This window comes from Cetorhinus maximus, chromosome 23 (genome assembly GCF_964194155.1).
Source record: "Cetorhinus maximus chromosome 23, sCetMax3.hap1.1, whole genome shotgun sequence".
NCBI lineage: Eukaryota > Metazoa > Chordata > Chondrichthyes > Lamniformes > Cetorhinidae > Cetorhinus > Cetorhinus maximus.
In genome coordinates, this window is record NC_135901.1 from 23,874,254 (window position 1) to 23,889,049 (window position 14,796).

Genomic DNA, 14,796 nt, shown 5'->3' on the forward strand with positions numbered 1-14,796 from the left:
TCAGGTTTTTGCAATTCATGTCCCTATTATGAATCTGAGTATTAGGCATGCTTGCCGTGCAAGCGTTAATTATTTCTGCTGATATACCTCGAAGCTCCTCTATCCCTGCACTTCCTTTAGAATTGCACACTTTATTTAATGTTTTATGTCATCATTCTTCGTAGCAAGACGAATAAGTTCACAATCTTTTGGATATAATGCAATATGCCACCTTTCCACTCTTTCCAGCAGCGTGTCCATGTCTCCATACCTTGGAGGGGGCATGGATATAAATATAGAAATATCAGGAAACGAATGGACCTGACACCGACCCCTGGATACCCCTACATATACCTTGCGCCATTCTGACACATAACCGTTCACAACTAGGCTCTTTTTCTTGTCACTCAGAAAACTTTACCAAATGCCTTTCGGAATCAATGTACATCTCATCAACCCTCCCTGTTACCTCGTCAAATCACACAAGGAGGTTAGTTAAATACGATTTACCCTTAACAAATCCCTGATGGTTTTCACTAATTAACCCACATCTGTCCAAGTGAGTGTTTTATGACCACAACCAATGTTAATCGCTGAACAAACCAAACCCCAGAGGGAAACTTAGCTTATGGGCCATACTCTTCTTTTGTATTCTGAAAACCAGAAGATGATGCACTGATCTCAACAGTAAGGACGTCAGCAACACTTTTGAGATTTTAAACATTTAAAGTAAATGTTTTATTAGCAAGAATAAAGGAAAATTTAAACACACACGGTTACCGTTGCACAACTAAACTTATTCTCACAAAACATTCCCCCAAACAGATCTCTGAGAACGTGTTCTTGAGCTACCACCCTCTGCAGCTGCAGCCTTGGAGGGTAACTTGGAGATGATGTTGTCCCCATTTGCCTGCTGTACTTCTCCTTCTAGGCCGCCAAGTGTCGCGGGTTTGGAAGGTGCTGTGGAAGTGGACTTGGCGAGTTGCTGCAGTGCATGTTGTAGATGCTACATTCTGCTGCAACAGTGCTTCATTAGGCCAAGGAGTGAGTTTTTTAAGTGACGAATGGGGTGTGCGAATCAAGCGGGCTGTTTTGTCCTCACTGGTGTCGAGTCTCTTGAGTGTTGTTGGAGCTGCACTCATCCAGGTAACTGGAGAGTATTCCAACACACACCTCACTGTGCCTTGTAGTTATTGGACAGGATTTGGGGAGTCAGGAAGCATGTTTCTCTATGCAGAATTCCCAGCCTCCGACCTGAGCTTGTAGCCACAGTGCTTTTAAAGGTGAATCCAGTTAAGTTTCTGGTTAATGGTAATCGCCAGGATGTCAATGGTGGCGGATTTAGAGATGAGAAGGCTGTTGTCCCGGAATGGTAGACTTTTAGAATCTCTCTTCTCGGGAATTATGATTGCCTGACAATTTGGTGGCGCGGATGTTACTTGCCACATACAAACCAATGTTTCCCAGGTCTTGCTGCATGCCGAACTGACTGCTTCAGTTTCTGAGAAGTCTCGAAAATTTCAGAACATTGTGGAATCATTAGCGATCATCCCCACTTCGAACTCCCTGAAGGAGGGAAGGTCATGACTGAATCAATTGAATGTATTTGGGTCTCGGGCGCCACCTTGAGGAAACCCTGCACCCAAGTCCCGGGGTAGACAAAATATATCTTCAACAACCACAACTATCTTCCTCTGAGCCGGGTATGACTTCAACCAGTGAAGGGTTTTCTCCATGCTTCCTACCAACTTCCGCTTTGCTCCGTGATGCCAAACGTGATAAAATTTTACTATAATGTCAAGGGAAGTCGCTCTCACCACACCTCTGGAAATGAGCTCTTTTGTCTTTGTGTGGACTAAGACTAGTGAGATATGGAGCCAAGTGGCGCTGACGATCCCCAACAGAGCATTAATGAGCAGGCTATTGTAAAGTGAGTGCCGCATGGTCGCACTTTCGGTGACACTTTCTATTACTTTCCTGGTGATTTTGAAGACTGGTGAGGCAGTAATTGACTGGATCGAATTTTTCTGATTTTTTTTTTGTGGACTGGATGTATCCTGCGATTTTCTGCATTTCTGTGTAGTAGCCAGCGTATTATCTAATAGATTATAGGAGCAGGAGCGGGCCATTTCGCTCTTCTAGACCGTTCCCACATGCCTGTCGTCAACATGAACTCCACCCCCATGCCGTGGCTTCATATTCTTTAATTTCCTTTGTACCCAAGCATCTATCGACCTCTGTGTTGAATGTATTTAACGCCTGAGTATACAGAGCTCTCTGAGGTGGGAATTCCAAAGGTTCAAAGCCCTTTGAGTGAATAAATCCCCCTCATAATGGTCCACCCGTTATTCTGAGACTGGGAGCACGCGTTCTAAATTCTACAGCCAGGAGAAGCGTTTTCTCTGCAACTGTCCCGTTAAGCGCCTTAAGGACTTTATGTTTCAATTAGATCATTCCTCATTCTTCTGAACTATCTGGAATAAAGGCCTCGCCTACTCAACTTGTCCTCACAGGTCAATACCCTCATCCCAGGAACCAGTTTAGGGAACAAAAGCAAAAAGTGCTGGAAAAATCCGGCAGGTCTGACAGCATCTGTGGAGAGAAAGGCAGAGTTAACGTTTCGAGTCCGTATGACTCTTTTTCAGAGCCTTTACCAGTTTAGGGAATATTCGTTGTGTTCTATCTCGGCAAAGTGTACCCTACTATTTTTAAGGGGAATAAAACTGCAAACATTACTCCTGATATGCAATTAATAGAGGTATAAGAAACATAGGGAGAAAGCAGAAAAACAAAGGGAAGGTTCAACTAAAAAATAGTGGGGGATTGTAAGCAATTGAATGACAGGATGACCCGGTCAATGTCCCTGTCTAGGAGTAACAGACCCCCTCTGAAGAAGGATCACACGGACACACAGCATTAACTCTGTTTCTCTCCCCACAGATGCTGCCAGATCTGCTGAGTTTTTCCAGCATTTCCTGTTTTGTGCCAGATTTGCAGCATCCACGGTATTTTGCTTTTATTTGATGATAGTAACAGACCAGTGTTTGCCTCGACTCCATGGGCAACTGGGAATCCCTAGGCAGCAGGACATGCATTCGGATTTCAGCGTCAGACGCCTCATGCCTGCCCAGGAAGAAACCATTCGGGACACTGTCACATGGCAGAAGTCACATCATGCCCCCTCCCTCCACACTGAGCCTGGACGCTGATAAGTCCCCATCGTCTCTTACACTGGGGCGGGGGAGACTGAGGCACAGAAAACTGTTACTTGATGGGTGACGGATTGTGAACCGGGTAGGAGTGAAATTGCTGTGATAAACTCGTCCTATATCAGGGGGAATTCAGATTCACAGATCTGAAGTGAGGTTGATACATTTTTGTACCTTTAAAAGGGTAGACGATGGCGATGGCGTAGTGGTATTGTCGCTAGGCGAGTAATTCAGGGATCCAGGTTTTGAAACACAGCACATAAGTTTGAATTTGAATTCAATAAAAATCTTAAATCTCGAAATCTGATGTCGATTGTTGTAAAAACCCACCTGGTTCACTAATGTCCCTTGTGACCTTTACATGTGATTCCAAACCCACAGCAATGTGATTGACTCTAAATGGCCTAACAAGCCACTCAGCTGTATCAAACGGCTACAAAACCCGAACAGCACTGTGGGTGTACCTATACCACATGGACTGCAGCGGTTCAAGAAGGCAGCTCACCACCACCTTTTGATGGGCAATGCTGGCTCAGCCAGCGAAGCCCATATCCAAGTTTTGCGTCACTGCAAAAATATAAGGTTTGGAGAGCGGAATATAAACGAATAAGCATGGTCTACTAAGCAATAACAGAAAGAGAGAGAGCCTATTGTGATGTAAGTAAAAGCCTGGAGCCGTGTAATCCATGCACAGGTTACTTTAGTGCACTAATATCTGAGGGAAGGCCAGTGTCATGATATCAGAGTCCAAGTGTTTTGAACATTGAGGAATAGTTAATCAAATTCATGTAATGATTACAATCTTCTCCACCTGCCGTGCCTCTGTCTATGCAGCAGACTGATATTTTAAACCAATTATTACTTTTATGTTTGCGATGAGCTGTCTCTGAAACAGCTGTAAACTGGCAGGACTAGTTCCAGTGAAATGGCTGGAGTTTGTTTTGCCTGTTTTGCCTTCACATCGTTAATGTAAATAAGGCGGAACCAATGGTTACAGGGAACAGTTTTAGATGATGTTTGTGTGGATTGTGCTCGGGGTCCGCTCTCAGAGGGATGGATTCGTGTGTCAGTGTCTGACCCACAGTTATAAACAGCCCTCAACAGACAACAGCTGTGACACAGAAACCTGCAGCAGTTGTTGTACGAGGGCTCAACTCGGATCCATCACTGTGAGACTCAGTGCACAGTAATAGACCGCGGTGTCAGGCAGCTGCAGCTCCGAGATGGTCAATCGACTTGTCTGATTTATGGACTATATCAGAAAACCGGTTCCGAGCGAAATCTGCTTGATAATCCAGGTCGCCGTCGGTGTACCTCTGGACTGCAAACTCGGGCTGTCTGCCTGTGTACTGCCGGTACCAAAATAAGAAAAAGCTATCGCCAGTTTAGGTGCATGTTAAAGTGGCATCTTTTCCCTCTGTCTGTGTCAGCGAACATTCCCGCTGAGTAACAGAATCTCCATAGCTCAGGCCTGGAATGTCAGAGTAAATCGTAGTCAGTGTTCCATTAAATTAGACAGCACTTGGAACCGAGAATACAACTGCATTCGACACAATGGATTTCACCGTTTTACACGGCGACAGCATCCCCCTCCTCTCTTTATTTCACTCCATCAGAATGCCCTTCAACCCCTTTCTATATAATCCTTTCATTTAGCTTCTCCTTAAATCCATCGAGATTATTCACCTCTTCCCTCCTTGTGAAATTGATTTCCAGATCACAAACACTCTCTGGGTAGTTCAGTTTCTCATCAGTTCCCTTCTTTATAGCTATCGTTCTTAAATCGTCCAGAGGTGAAAAAAAAATCCTCTGAACGACTAACATATGAAACGGCTTCAACATTGTTAAAGACCTCTATCAGGTTGTTCCTCAGCCCTCGAGGTGCGAGAGAGAAGAGCCCCAGCTTGGACAATGATTTATGAAAGTTACTTCTCCTCAATTCTGCTATCATCCTTATAAATCGGTTTTTCCTTTTACTCCTTTGCCCTTATATAATTTTCCTAACACTCCAAGTCCGATCTAACACTTTCCGCTACAAATTTACAAGAAAGCATTGGCGCTTGAAATTTATTCTTCTGGAAACAATTCATTTTTAAAAAAATGTTTTAATCTTCATACCGACACTGAATGTTATCCAGGCCACAGCGAGAAGGGGAAGCCACATTGCTGTTGCTCCGGAAGTCAAGAAAGGGATTTTGTATCTCAGAAACCTGCAGAATAACCAACAAAAAGAGAGCGGATGTCACCTCCTTCAGGACAACCAGACTGGATTGGTTTGATGTCACTTCCTGAAGAAAATCGGAGCGGAAAGAGTTGGATCTGGTCTGATGTCACTTCATGCTGGATATCACATAGAGCTCCGTGCTTTGACTCTTCCTTAACAACAGATGCGTTTTTATTTAAGGGAATGTAAAGATTAACACCGCATTCCACTGATCAGAGACAACGGTATCTAATTGCAGACAGCTGAATCTCTCATAGATCTGGGAGACAAATTCAACTCCAGTTGTTCTGAGAGGGTGTTGATTTCAAATTAATCTGAGAGACAGTTGGATCTCTAATTGCCCTGGGGGACAAATTGATTTCCAATTGACCTGAGAGACAGGTTGATCTCTAATTGATCTGAGAGGCAATTTGATCTCTAACTGCTCTAAGAAACAGTGTGATCTCTAATTGATCGTAGAGACAGTTTGATCTCTAATTGATTCGAGACAGTTTGCTCTCTAATTAATCTGAGAGACAGCTTGATCTCTAACTGATCTGAGAGGCAGTTTGATCTCTAATTGCTCCGAGAGACAGTTTGATCTCTAATTAACCTCAGAGACTGTTTGATCTCTAATTGACCTGACAGATAGCTTGATCGCTAATTGACCTCAGAGGCAGATTGATCTCTAATTGATTTGAGAGGCAGAAGTCTGAAATCTGGGGCCTCTGCCCTGAGCCAATGGGATATTAAACTGTTCTCTCCGGTTACCCGCCCTATTCGAACTTTCAAGAGGGCGGATGGAGCAGTCACACATTGTTCTAGTGAGATTCTGTGCTGCTGTTTTTGTACGGGGCAGGCACTCAGCTGTGCAGCTGTGTATCTCAGAGCACAGTGATACAGAGCTCCATCTGACAGCTCCCCCCGAGATATTCTCAGCCAAACAGCGCTCTCTGCCCAGCCCTGATGGTAAACGCTCCAGGGCGAAGTTGGCTGGGATGGTGCCGTATGGACTAATATCCAAGGGGTTCGCCGGTGCATGTCCGGGAATCTGCCGGTACCACTTAAGTTAAAGGGTCGCATCTATTGTTGGAAAACTGCAATTCAGCGTCACCGATTCTCCTTCCCGCACCGTTCTGATCGAATTGTCTAGATGCACAAAATCGACGCCAACGCCGTGGGGGCTGCAAGATAAGTTGGGCGATTGAAAATAACCGTCTCATTAGGTGCACCAATTAGTGATATTCATACATGGATACCGCATGAACTTACACAGCACAGATAGGGCCAAAGCCAGGCTGAAATAAACAGCAAAACTCATCGCCGGCTGCGGGTCACAATGTCAGAATCCAGACCTTCTCGCCGGGGACAAACCTATTTACTAGTATTTCGTGGGATGTGGGCGTCGCTAGCTCGGTCAGCATTTTATGCCCATCCCTAATTACCCTTGAGAAGCTGGTGGTGAGCTGTCTGTTTGACCCTCCTGCAAGTCCCTGTGCTGTAACACTAAACCTGTGACAGAGATAGAAAGGGATGTGATTCTACAGCCATGTCATGTCCGGTTTGACAGTGCCACATCATCAGGGAGCAGGCGGAATTGTGTGCTGCAACAACAGAATTGACGCCCCATGCCAGTATTTCGAGATGCATTGTAAACGATTTCCTTTCCCACTCCCCACCCCACCTCACCCCCCAACAATTTAATCACAAAGGACGCGTTTAACGTTAGCTTAGTGGGGCCCAGATAAAGTTGTCCGGGAAAGAATTAGGATTGGCTGTACTCTTTGAATTGACAAATTCACCCTCCCCTTTGGTGATTCAACTAATTCTTCTATCTGTGATGTTACAAGGGACTGGGCCTCAGGCGATATCAAAGAGGGTTATGTAGGTGGAGCGGATCTTGGCGGATCTTAACACAGTTTGCTGTCAACATGCTGAAATCTTCCACTTGGAGGAAATCAATGGGAACTGACTGGAAGGCTTGAGAAGAATGAAAGGGTGCGATCAGCAGATGGCCTTAACTATTCTTGGATGAGAGGCTTATTAAAATATTGATGAGGCATTGACATTAGTCGTGCTTTGATTTGGTAAAATATAGCACGGCTTCAAATGAATGCCTTTACTTTCGAAATTGTTGATTTATTGCCATTCTTCCAGGAATAAAATGGGACATTTGAGGAGAGCAGAGGCCGCTGTGAAGGTTGTCAGCTCGGAATGGTTGTTTTATCTCTCAGTGCCTTACTGCACAGAAATACACCCCAGACTAATACACCCTAGGTTCTAATCCCACGGTGCTGTCCCTACCGGGAATGTTGTAGCTTCTTGTTGGGTAAATGAATAGGTTTAAGAGCTGCCTCTGTTGTTTCTGCAAACAGCTGATATGATAAATTTCGGGCCACGATTCTGTTGTATTCTGTACCAGTGAATACTCTCAGAGCCTCTGGTGATTGCATTTTACTGCATTTCAATCAATTGTCCCTCTTGTGTAAAGATCCGCTGTGACTGGTGGATCACAGTCTCTCTATTGAGATAATTGCTGATACAAAAGAGAAGTAACGTGTTCTAATGGCGAACACGATTCTCAACAAAGTCCTCACCTAAAATCAAAACCAGAAGCAGTAATTCCATTCATTGCGTTTTCCTGGTTTCTGAACACGCTGGATCAGGAATATTACTGGAGAATTGGTTTAATTTGGGGTCATTGAGATTTAAAATCAAAGATATTTTTATAATAAATATCTTTCATATCGTCAACGAGGGCAAGTGAGTAATGCAAAGCTGATGTATTTTTGCCACTGACGTGACTTCTGGAGCCAGGTCTCTCATTTTTCCTTTTCAATAAGAGTCTCCTATAGCTCAGGAAGGGCTGTTGGGCCAACTCAGAGTTCCAAAGAAGAGTCACATTCGATTGAAAGCTTTAAACCTATTTCTGTCTCCACAGATGTTGCCATGTCTTTCCAGCACTTCCCGTTTTTAATTCAGATCTCCAGCATCCACAGTATTTTACTTTTATAGAAGGATGGGCATCTATTGTGTCTGATGGGGGCTGAACACCGCAATTGGTTTGATGCTGCGATTTCTGCTGAATTTAATTAGAGCCTAGAAAATGAGTAGAGACGGCATTTGGTTTTGGAAGCGAATGTCTTGCTATAAAATGGAGACTTTGGAGGCCTGTTGTTGTGGCCAGGAATGTACATGGCTTATGTTGTTAGCATTGGTTGCGCCTTATTGACTAATCTCCTCTTCTACAACAGTAATAGGCATCTAATCCTGAAGACTCTCGAGGGAATGGTATGTAAAAAGATATTTTCAATGAATCAAATAATTACGATGGACTAGAGCACCGTCTGGGCGGCCAAATACGTGCCTGCAAGTGACAGGCAGAAGAAGAATCACATTGAGAGACAGAAAGAAAATGAGGGAGAGACAATGGCAGAAACACAGATGGAGGTATAGGGTGAAAGGCTGAGTGAGAGGCAGAGAGATAAACGCAGATGGAGATATAGAGAGAAAAACGGGAGGAAAGACAACGATAGAAATGAAGGAGAGAGATGGAAGTAAACAGAAAGAGATAACCTAGGGAGAGACATTAAGAGACATGAGAGAGAGAGACAGGGAGAGATTTAGTGGGAGGCGATGGCGAAGTGGCATTGTCGCTGTACGAGTAATTCAGGGACCCAAGATTTACCCCAGGTAATGCTCTGGGGATGCGGGTTTGGATCCCGCCGTGGTAGATGGTGGAATTTCAATTCAATTTTAAAAATCTTGAATTAAACGTCTAATGATGTCCATGAAACCATTGCCGATTGTCATAAAAACCCACCTGGTTCAATATTGCTCTTTGGGGAAGGAAATCTGCTGTCCTTACCTGGTCTGGCCTCTATGTGACTCCAGATCCGTAGCAATGTTGTTGACTCTTAAATGCCCTCTGAACAAGGGCAGTTAGGGTTGAGCAATAAATGCTGGCCTAGCCAGCGACGCTCATATCTCATGAATGAATAAAAAAAGATGAAGGCATGGTGAAGGGAACAGATGCAACATGAAGACATTGAAACTGAGGAATGAAGAGAAATAATTAAAAAGACAGCGAGTGAATCAGAGGGAGAGACTGTGATAGAAATAGAGACAGAGAGCACAAAACAGATGGAGATACACGGCGATAACCAGGAGGAAAGGGAATGATTGAAACCAGGGAGGTAAACAGCGGGAGAGACAGTGAGAGGAATGAGGGGGAGACGGAGACAGGGAGCATCATACAGTTGCATGATTATGTCGCATTTCTCGAGTTCTTCTTAAAATTGTTATAATGCATTTTATTTTAGTGCAGATAAACTTATACACAGGGGCTAATTCAAACTTTACTTTAAGTCCTTGCAGTTCCCTTGTTTATTTGTATATCTGGGCCATTACTGGTTAAAGGAAGCTTGTTTTAACAATATGAAACAATCGAGATCCCAGTGGGGTACCGAGTCTTAAATACCAATACAGACAAAGCCTGCCAAATTTGGTATTTAAATATAACTGTTACCATTTTAATGCTGCCTCTGAGCTGCGGTTAAATAGTTTATGTATTGTAGCTGCTCCTATTGATTGAGCAATTTTCTGAACTCATTGAAATGGGAGACTGAGATAAATCGGATTTTCTGCACTCTGAATTTAGGGAAATCTGGAGAAAGAGGAAGTGGCGGAGAAAACGTGTGTGAGGGAGGGTCAGAGACAGCGAAAGGGGAGATAGAGCCACAGAGACCGAAAGACAAAGCGAGACAGAGAGATCCTGAGACAAAGAGAGATGCGGAGAAACTGAAAAAGACGGGGAGAAAGAGAAACTCAGAATAAATAATCGGCCCAGAGCTAACACTGATTGGTGCCCAACTGTCATCAGCTCTGAGAGACCAGCCAATCCTGTCGCTGGGAAACGCCCCTCAGTTTCTCAATAAGTGAAGCCTGCCCTTGACCTGCATTTCCTCTTTGAAAAATGAACAGATTGTCAACATATTTCAAACCTTACCTTATTTCCTCCGAACCCCAATCCCGTCACCATGTTCTCCCTGTGTTCCTTACTGCTAATAATGGTCTTGCTGCCTGGTGAGTTAATGTTTAAATGGTCAGTGTCCGTTACTTGCGTGATCTTCACTCCCAGATATTTGATACATTCTGTGTTTTGTTGCAGGAACAAATGGTAAAGATTCAGTGTCCCAGGATCCCCCTGAATTAAAGGTTCTGGAAGGACAGAGCATAAAACTGGACTGTAATTACTCGACAGCTGTTGCCCCAATTCTGTTCTGGTACATCCAGTACCCCGGAGAAGGTCCGAGATATTTAATGAGGATATATAGCTCGGGGAAAGCAGATAAGTCTCCAGATTTCCCAGACAGGTTCTCTGCTGATTTGCACAAAGGAAACAAAACGGTTCCTTTAAATATCATCGGGGCCCTTCTCTCCGACAGCGCCGTGTATTTCTGTGCCATGGAGCCCACGGTGCTGCAAAGATATAGCGGATGCCGTACAAAAACCCCACTGGGAGTTCCGGTTAGTGCTCAGAAGAGGGCGCTCTCACATCGATAAACAGAAGCAATAACTCAGCCTGTGCGGATCACAGAGTCTTTAATAAAATATAAAAACAAAACACAACGCTGCACAAGAACGGGCGAGCAACAACTGAGGAATTATATTAGCTGACTTTAACTTGAAACTGTAGTAAAATTTAATTCCATAGATAAATTTGTATTGTTTTAACTCGCATTTAGCCTTTTGATGATCTTTCCTTGCCTGCCTGAACTCTTGTGCAGCCCTTTCCTCATCTCCACTCCCTCCTTCTAGGCCCCTTTTGTCAAAGCCTGCACATAGTGTCAATTTGATCAGAGTGTGTTGCTGGCTCAGAAACAGTTTATAGAAAATGAAGACCAGGTTTCACCAGGTTGTATTTTCACCCTTTAAAACAAGCCACGCACACAGAGTTCCCGCAATGTTCATTCTGCTTTCGAATGTCAAACTTTTTCTGACGCCATTAATAAACCAGTGCTTCTGAATTGTAATAACTAGACCAGGAGATCCAGCCCCACCCCTGTCCCTATCCATGTAGCCATTCCTCTTATAAGGGCACTGACTATAGTCCAGCTCGGGTTGTTTCCATTCACTGACAGCCGGTTCCCAGCTACAGGTCTGAAAGCATCACTGGGGACACAAGGAAATGACGTGAAAGGATCCTGAGGCACATCAGAAGATACTTGATGGTGCAGATTAAAACGAGTTTCTTCTAATCTCAATTTCCATTTTACAGAGCGGACAGCGACAATGCAGCCACCCAGCATTTGGATTGAAATGGTGGGGTGGTGGGGGAGGGGAGGGGGGGTGGTGGTGTGAAGGGGGGTGTAGGAGTGAGGCATTTTGGACAGCTAATTATGGAACGAACACATTTCGTCTCATTTCCCGAATCAAGATTTCAATCCGAATTTTAAACACCCTCCAGTCAGGTAATTTCTTGTTTGCGCATGCATTTCAGATCTGAGTCATGGAGATTTTCTCACTCAGCTACAGTCTTCAACTGCTTCGAGGGAAGAGAAGTGGCTGCTTTAAGTATGATCTATGATATTACATGGGGTGAACTGTGTTTTATTCTGGTACTGGCTGTTCCCGTTCGGGCTGTATTTACATACTCATGTGAGGCAAAAAAAATAACAACAATTAATTACACCATTCAGGCAGTCGTACTTTTCTCTCTCTGAGGGGAGAAAGTGGACTCGGGAGAGTTGGTCAGAAGGAGGACTCACAGCCAGAGTTTATGATGGGAAACAGTCTCACCCCGGTACTTTGGGCTGTGTCTGGCAGGTCCTGTCTGTTGGGTTTGTATCGAATCTCGGGCAGGTGCAGTCACAATGTTCAGCGGGGCTGTCAGCCGCTTAAACACAAACCGAGAGGAAACCACATTCACCGCGGATCAAACTGTCACCCAACTGTTTCCAACAGCGGCCGAGAAAACAAACTGCAGAATCCGATCCGACCATCAGGTCAATCACCAAATGAATCTACAGGTTAAAACGTCTTTCCTGTTTCTGATCAGCTTTTATTTCTTTTAAACTCTAGGTTTGATATTCAGGTCAATTCCCGGGATGATGCTTATGATCCTCAAACCAGACCGTCTGACATCTCGCAAACTGTCAGATGACGCCACAAAATTTACAAGGTGATGTCACACAGACCGCATAATTACGTCACACGAGCGGATACTCTGACGCGTGATCACCCCCCTCCCCGACACCCCATCAATGCCGAAGCTCCCACAAAGCTTCACTTTGTAATCACAAGTCCCAGAGACCCGAGTCCTCCGGACAAAATGTAACTGGTGTTGGGCTCAGTTTGATACACAACAGCGATGCCTTCACCATGTCCCTCTCTTGGCTTGAATCTTCAGACAGTTATTTTATACAAGTCGATAACATCAGACACATGAATCTGAGCTTCACTTTAGTGATTATATTCCTGGACATCTTACTCGTTCCAAAGCATGAGGGTGATCTCTATTTCTGACAGCATTATTTCACTGATCAGATCCGTTATCTCCTGCTAGACTTTGCTTTATTGTCTTATCTTGTTTAACGCTAAATTGTAATTTTAGTTCATTTTACAGGATGCTGGCTGGGCCAGAATTTATCACCCACCCCTAATTGCCCTTGAGAAGGTGGTGGTGAGCTGCCTTCTTGAACCGTTGCAGTCCCTGTGGTGTAAGTATACCCACAGTGCTGTTAGGAAGGGAGTTCCAGGATTTTGATGCAGCGATAGTGAAGGAACGTCGATATATTTCCAAATCAGGATGGTGAGTGACTTGGAGGGGAAATTCCAGGCGGTGGTGTTCCCTTCTATCGGCTGTACTTGTCTTTCTAGGTGGTAGTCGTCCTGGGTTGGAAGGCGCTGCCTAAGGAGCCTTGATGGGTTCCTGCATTGCATTTTGTCGATGCTATACACTGCTGCTACTGTACGTCTCTGCTGGAGGGAGTCAATTTTTGTGGATGTTGTGCCAATCAAGTGAGCTGCTTGCACTGGATGGTTTCAAGCTTCTTGAGTATTATTGGAGCAGCATTCATCCATGCAAATGGAGTGCATTCCATCACACTCCTGACTTGTGCCATGTGGACAGGCTTTGGTGTGTTAGGAGGTGAGTTACTTGCCACAGGATTCCTCGCCTCTGACCTACTCTTGTAGCCACAGTATTTATATGGCTAGTCCAGTTCAGTTCCTGGTCAATGGTAACCCCCCAGGATGTTGATAGTGGGGCATTCAGTGATGGTAATGCCATTGAACATCAAGGGGCGATGCTTGGATTTTCTCTTGTAAGAGATGTTCATTGCCTGGCACTTCTGTGGCGCGAATGTTACTTGCCACTTGTCAGCCCAAGCCTGGACATTGTCCAGGCCTTGCTGCGTTTGGACATGGACTGTTTCAGTATCTGAGGAGTCGCGAATGGTGTTGAACATTGTGCAATCATCAGCGAACATCCCCACTTCTGACCTTACATTGGAAGGAACGTCATTCATGAAGCAGCTGAAGATGGTTGGGCCGAGGACTCTACCATAAGGAACTCCTGCAGTGATGTCCTGGAATTGAGATAATTGACCTCCAACAACCACAGCCACCTTTCTTTTTGTTAGGTATGCCTCCAGCCCGTGGAGAGTTTTCCCCTGATTCCCATTGACTCCAGTTTTGCTGGGGCTCCTTGAAGCCACACTCCATCAAATGCTGCCTTGATGTCACGTTCACCTCACCTCCTCACCTGAAAAGTCGTTTAAAATTCAGTTACTTTCTGTCGAAGCCTACACCAGACACTACGGTCCTTTCTGATAATGGTCATGCTGTTTGGTAATTTTATATTTAAAGCGACATTGTCTATTTCATGTGTTAAATTTAATCCCAGACTTTGACAAATTCTTTGTTTCGTTTCAGTAATGAGTGGTGTCGTCCAAGTGTCGCTGGATCCCTTTGAGTTAACTGTGTGGAAGAACAGACCGTAATGATCAGCTATAGGTACTCCATATCTATGGGTTTTCTCTACCTCTGTTGGTACATCAATTTTCCGGGTAAGCTCCGAGATATTTACTGAAGACCTATAACTCGGGCCATGGAGCCGAGTCTCAAAATTTCCCATTCCGGCTCTCTGCAGATTTAGACAAGGCCGAAGGCAACAATACAAATGTTTCAAAATAAACCTGTCAGCTTTTGTTCCCTGTGAGCCCGGGAACAAACTAAAGCCACAGATAGACATCAAAAACACTTAACTGAGCAGTAAATACTCGCTGAGGTTTCTGTGCGGGTATTCGGCTTTTATCTGACACTGGGCCTCACAGCACACTCCGCACTCACGCCTCTTATATTGAGATAACCGGACTTCTTAGACTCGTCAGCAGCCACCAG

At 44.6% G+C, this 14,796-nt stretch overlaps 1 protein-coding gene across 1 annotated transcript in view; it reads left to right on the forward strand.

Moving 5' to 3' along the window:
- LOC144697392 (uncharacterized) overlaps positions 1-14,796 on the forward strand; it is a 558,602-nt gene that overhangs the window by 101,197 nt on the left and 442,609 nt on the right. The window lies entirely within an intron of this gene.